The following is a 6,970-nucleotide window of genomic DNA, read 5'->3' on the forward strand; positions in this document are numbered from 1 at the left end:
GCGCCTTCGCCACTGCATTCATGATCCACAGTGATGATGCTTCTGTTGACGACCTGGTGGGCAAATTGCTTCAGGAGGAAGCACGACTCGCTCAAGAACTGGCTCGCCAATCCACCATTGTTCCCTTGGCTCCTTCATCTCCAGCACCAATTTTTTCTGCCCACGTCGCCGGTCGGCAATCTGGCCGGTCACATAATACCAACAATTCTGGTGGCGCCTACTCTCGCGGGGATTCCAGGAGCGACTCCAGAGGTGACACTCGTGCAACAAACGGGGGTGAGTTTCGCCGTCGCCGTCCACAGTGCCAATTATGTGGGCGTCCAGGTCACGAGGCTGTGGATTGTTGGCAGCGTGATAATCAGATTGATTTTCCCTCACGCAAGCCCAACCCGCGCAGTACATCAAAGCAGGCTCATTATGCTTCTCAGGCTACGTCTTCAAGTGCCATCGATCCTTCTTGGTATTTCGACACCGGTGCCACTGATCATGCTTCTCCAGATTTTCAGAAGCTGACCATCTCTGATGACTACAAAGGCAATGACAAACTGCAAGTGGGCAATGGTAACCTTTTATCTATTTCTCACATTGGCAATTCTACTTTACATAATTTGCGCTTGCCTAATGTTCTCATTGTTCCTAAACTCACAAAAAGCCTTCTCAGTGTATCCAAATTTACATAAGATAATAAGGTTTATATAGAGTTTTGGCCTCATCATTGCCTTGTCAAAACCTTTCAGGGTCAAACCATCCTCCGCGGGGGCATTAACAACGGCCTCTACTGCATTAACTCCATTCAGAATAAAACTCGACCAACCATGGCTCTCACCGGCGTCCGTACATCTGTCCACGGCTGGCACCAGCGGCTTGCTCATCCTCATGAACCTCTTTTGCGTCGTCTTATTTCCTCTTTTAGTTTACCAGTTTCTTCAAATAAATTTCCCAATGTATGTGACTCTTGTCAACTTGGAAAGAGCCATCGATTTCCTTTAGCATCATCGCATATTGCGTCGTCTACTCCTTTTGAATTGATTTACTCTGATGTATGGGGTCCATCTCCCAAATTTTCAATTAATGGCAATCGGTATTTCGTTTTGTTTATTGATGATTGCACCAAATATGTGTGGATTTATTTTCTATCGCACAAATCACAGGTTTTCACTACTTTTGTGCAATTTCGTACTATGATTGAAACACAATTCCATGCAAAAATCAAACATCTTCAATCCGATTGGGGGGGTGAATTTCGCAATGTCTCTAATTTTTTAAAACAACACGGTATTTCTCACCGTATTTCATGTCCATACACACAAGAGCAAAACGGGGCGGTCGAACGCCGCAATCGTATTATCATTGAAAAAGGCCTCACTCTTTTGGCTCAATCATCTTTACCTCACGATTTTTGGGAACATGCTTTCAAAACTGCAACTTATCTCCACAATAGAACCATTACCCCCACCTTACACTACCATTCTCCATATCAACAATTATATCACAAAGATCCAAATTATGGTTTTCTCAAAACTTTTGGATGTCTTTGCTATCCCTTTCTTCGTCCGTATAACAACCACAAAATTGATTTTCGTTCTCTTCCATGTGTGTTTATTGGTTACAGTACTTCTCACAAAGGATATCTCTGTTTTCATAAACCTACTGAGCGTATATATGTTGCAAGGCATGTTGTTTTTAATGAGAGTATATTCCCATATTTTGTTTCTTCAAATAATTCAACGCCTAACTTATCTACTCCTGCTTCTACAGAATTAAATTCCAATTTGTTAGAGCAAGCTGTTGAACTGCCCACACCTTCAGCCACGTTCCAAACTGAACCTACAATTCAGCCTACAATTCAGCCCCCACTCACAATTCCTCCCACTTCTCATTCATTGCCTAATTCCTCTCCTCCGCCGGCCCCACAACAACATCAACAACTTTTTCCTTCATACTACAGACCCGCTCAATCTTCCACTCACCCCATGACCACACGAGCCCAAACTGGCTCTCTCAAACCGAAAATCCTAGCTACCACTCTTAAACCTGAACCTGATCCTCGTACATACAAACAAGCCCTCAAACATAAACATTGGCAAGATGCCATGACTGTAGAGTATAATGCCCTTGTGAAAAATGGTACTTGGTCTCTTGTTCCTTGTCCTACTAATGTCAATGTTGTAGGTTGTAAATGGATTTACAGGACAAAACGCAAATCTGACGGGAGTATCGAGCGTCACAAGGCTCGTTTGGTGGCACAAGGTTTTAGTCAGCAAGCAGGTAAAGACTTCTTTGAGACGTTCAGCCCAGTGGTTAAGCCAACAACTATTCGACTTGTCTTATCCATTGCCTTATCCAACCAATGGTGTCTTCGGCAATTAGATATCAACAATGCATTCTTGAATGGTGAGCTCTCTGAGGTTGTCTATATGCGTCAACCAAAGGGTTTTGAGGATTCTCATCATCCTGATCATGTCTGTCAATTGCGGAAGGCTCTTTACGGGCTCAAACAAGCACCCAGAGCTTGGTTTACCAAGCTTAAGCATTACCTTGTCACGCAGGGCTTTCGGGCTTGTCAATCCGACACGTCCTTGTTTGTTCATCATTCTGCTGCTGCAACCATCTACATCCTTGTCTATGTAGACGATCTGATCATTACCGGCACGGATTCAGGTTTGATTAATAACTTCATCATTAATCTTAACAAGGTGTTTGCTTTAAAGGATCAGGGAGAATTACATTATTTCCTCGGTCTTCAAATCACACGCACCAGTTCAAGGGTTCAACTCACTCAAGAAGGTTATGTTAGAGATATTCTGGAGTCCACCAACATGTCTGCTGCTGCTCCTATAACAACACCTGCTGACCCACAACATCGTCTAGTCAAAGCAGGTGAACCATTCGATGATCCAGCCTTATACAGACGCACAGTCGGTTCTCTCCAGTACGCCACAATCACCCGACCTGATATTACGTATGCGGTAAATCGCGTTTGTCAATTTATGCATTCACCGACACTTGATCATTGGCGTGCTGTCAAAAGAATACTTCGTTATCTTGCTGGTACTCTGTCACATTCTCTCCACTTCAGTCCAACTCCAGCAACTTCCTTTTTAGCATATTCCGACGCGGGTTGGATCTCGGATTCGGACGACAGCCGCTCTCAGTTTGGTTATGCAATCTTCCATGGTTCTAATCTCATCAGCTGGACTTCCCGCAAACAGAAGGTTGTTGCTCGCTCAAGCACTGAGGCAGAATATCGATCCCTGGCATACACCGCCGCCGAACTGCTTTGGCTCAATCTTCTTGCTTCTGAGCTTCATGTGCCTATTACTGGTCCTCCGTTGCTTCTCTGCGACAATGTTGGTGCCATTTTCTTGTCCAAGAACCCGGTTATCAGCACACGGTCCAAGCATATTGCGCTCGATTTTCACTTTCTTCGTGACCAAGTTGATTCCGGCACTCTCAAAATTGGCCACGTCTCATCCGTTGATCAGCTGGCCGATATCTTCACCAAGCCACTTTCCAAAGATAGAGTTTCTTTTCTTCGTTCCAAGCTTCGAGTTCTTCCGAATCATCAGCTTGCTGGGGGGTAATAAGTAGTTAGTAATTAATTTCCTATTTTCCTGTCAAGTAACATTAGTGGAATAGGTCAGTAATTATTTTCCTACTTTCATGCCAGTAACGGAATAGTGGAATAGTGGAATAGGCTTGATTGTTAGTTCCACTCCTTATTATTAGGATTCAGTTTCTCAATTCTTTGCTGTATATATTCGTGTAATTGTTTACCACATTAACAAGTGAAATTATCAATTCAATTACCTTCTCTACAAAACTTTTAATCTAGAAAAAAAAAACAGCAAATTATTGGTCACATATCAATATTCCTTGTTGACAAAAACACTGGTCAAAACCATCTTCGACTCCAAGGAAGCTTTAAGCAATTTGATACCCTATTAGAAAAATCAAATTAAACAGTAGTCAGAATTTTAGCATTAAAGTTTAGATAAAAAATTGTCAAACACAAAATATGAAGTGATTGTGTAAACTTACCTCATTCATTCCTAACTCAACAATCATCTCTCGAATCTCTTTGATATTAAACTTGTTAACAACCTTAATCATTGAAGTAAAAGTAAAAGGCTGAATAACTAAATCATCCATAACCATGAAAGTTACTTTCTCTTTCACAAATCCATTATTAATTGAAATATTCTCTTCAGAGCCGTAGCCTTCTTCCTCGTCAAAATAGACACTATCGTCACCATCTTCATTGTAATTGGCATGTTCTTCATAGTCATATTCATCACCGTTTTCACCATCTTCGTAGCCATAGCCTTCTTCCTCGTCGAAATAGACACCGCAATCTTCATTGTAATAGGCGTGTTCTTCATAGTCATATTCTTCACTATTTTCTCCATCTTCGTAGCCATAGCCTTCTTCCACATCGTAATAGACACCGTTGTCATCATCTTCATTGTAATTGGCAAGTTCTTCGTAGTCATATTCGTCACTATTTTCACCAACTTGGTAGCCATAACCTTCTTCCTCGTCGTAATAGACACCATCGTCACCATCTTCATTGTCATTTGACTGTCCTTCATAGCTATATTCATCAAGGTTTTCACCATCTTCGTAACCATAGCCTTCTTCCTCGTCGAAATAGACACCATCGTCACCATCTTCATTGTAATACGCTTGTTCTTCATAGTCATATTCATCACCGTTTTCACCATCTTCGTAGCCATATCCTTCTTCCTCGTCGTAGTAGACACCATCTTTACCATATTCACTGTCTTTAGTCTGTTCGTCGTGATAATAATAGTAATAGTCATCCCCCTTCTCACCATCTTCATAGTAATAGTTTTCAACCTCACTATTCTCTTCTTCATTAATATCATATTTCTTTTCTTTATCATAGTCTTTATCTTCTTCATCTTCATCAATGTTTGACTTGTCTACACTAAGAAAGTCAGATAGTCCGGACGAAGGCATGTGATCCTCATCACTTGTAGGAAGGAGATTATAGAAATCATATGAAGAGATAGATGCAATTGGATTTAATAGAAAACTTTTAGATGGTTCAGAATGCATGTAAACCTCATTGAGGTCTTGAGCACTTTGATAAACGTTTTCTATACTACCGGCCATGTCCTGGTTGCCTAGAAGCTTTACTACGCTACCTATAGGTAAACATAGGATATAGAAAAGAAAATCTACAACCGGTTTTGAAGCTACAGCAAAGATCACTTTCTCTGTTTTTGTGTCAATGAGAAGTCTGATGGTCAACTTGGAGGTAGAAGACTTGAACGTAGAAGCCATTATGAATTTTCTTGATGTAGGTTTAGGTTAAAATCTATGATGAGGTTTTTGTTTAAATATGTTTAGGTTTGAACCGTTATACTAGGATGGTGCTTGGTGCATAAATATAGGAAAAGTTGTTATTGTTATTTGGTAATTCCAAATCAAACTCATAAAACAGTTTTTTTTAATTATCATTTATTTTCGAATTAAAATGTAACTAACTCAATCCAATAAAACTAAGTAAATCAAATCTCTTTTTTTATTCAAAAAAACTAGACTATAAAAATAAAAATAAAAAAATAAATCCAATCTCTATGGTATTTGGATATATATTATACCATGAAAAAAATTATATATTTTATTATTACTTTTAATTCCTATAATTTGAAAAGATATTTAACTATTATATCTTTTAGTGTTTTTATATATTTATTATAAAAAATTTTATCATAACTCTTGTGATGATTTTAATGTTATAGAAGATTTTTTATGAAAAGTTGTACATATTTAGGTTTTTTTACTATATATTTATAAAGTTTTATAAAATACCAAATCTATTAAATCAAATAAAATCAATTTTTTCATCAATTTAATTTAGTTTGAGATATTATTCAAAGGGGTGATGCATTGACAGTGTAAAATATTTTTACACTGTCAACCAATCACCACCCATGTACCTATTTAAACCATTTTTTTATTTAAATTTTTTTTAATGACATGATACATTTATGATTTTCTATTGAATGACAGTGTAAAATTATTTTACACTGTCAGTGCACTACCTTTTAACTCATATATATATATATATATATATATATATATATATATATATATATATATATATATATATATATATATATATATTAAAATTGTTAAGTCTCTTAACTATTTTTTTGGGTCAAAACTGAGGACAATTTAATAATTTGTTATCTGTATATTTATTTATTATTATTTACATATTATTATCTGTTATTTTTTTGAATTAATTAAAAAAACTAAAAATTGGACACTTCACACATGTTCCCACCATTCCATTAATAAATAAATAAATAATAATAATGAATTAAATAAATAAATAAAAAGTAACCAATTTAAAAATATTTTCTATAACTCCTCACTACTTCTAATTCACTAACACATTAATATAAAAACCAACACATTAGTTAACTTTGCACTGTTTTCCTTTTTTAACGTGTTTTATCTTTTTCTTACTATTAGTTTTTGTTTTTTTTCAAGGAGCATCAATAATGGATTCTCAGTTTTTATACTACTAATCTAATCAATATATTTGTTTAGCTTCTATTTTCTTTGGCTTAATTTTTAATTTTGTTCACTTTTCGTTTGTGATTGATTACTTTCAGTCTCATTAATAATTTTTGTTTTCGTTTTAAAGTAGTTGTTTTTGTTTCAAGAATCCATTATTAATGGATTCTTAGTTTCTGATATTACTAATTTAGTTAATATATTTGTTTTATTTTATTTCTATTGTCATATTTGACTTTATATTTGCTTCAACATTTTCAATAATAGTCAATAATAGTCATGGATGGTCGGTCACTCAAGAAAAATAAGAACAATTTAAGTTTGTAAGTTTGTTGTCTCCATTTTTATTTTTTAATTATAAGATTTTTATTCTCTCTTCATAACTACATTATTGTTTTCAAACTCTTTGTTATAT

The sequence above is a fragment of the Vicia villosa genome, linkage group LG5 (genome assembly GCF_029867415.1).
Source record: "Vicia villosa cultivar HV-30 ecotype Madison, WI linkage group LG5, Vvil1.0, whole genome shotgun sequence".
NCBI classification, from domain to species: domain Eukaryota; kingdom Viridiplantae; phylum Streptophyta; class Magnoliopsida; order Fabales; family Fabaceae; genus Vicia; species Vicia villosa.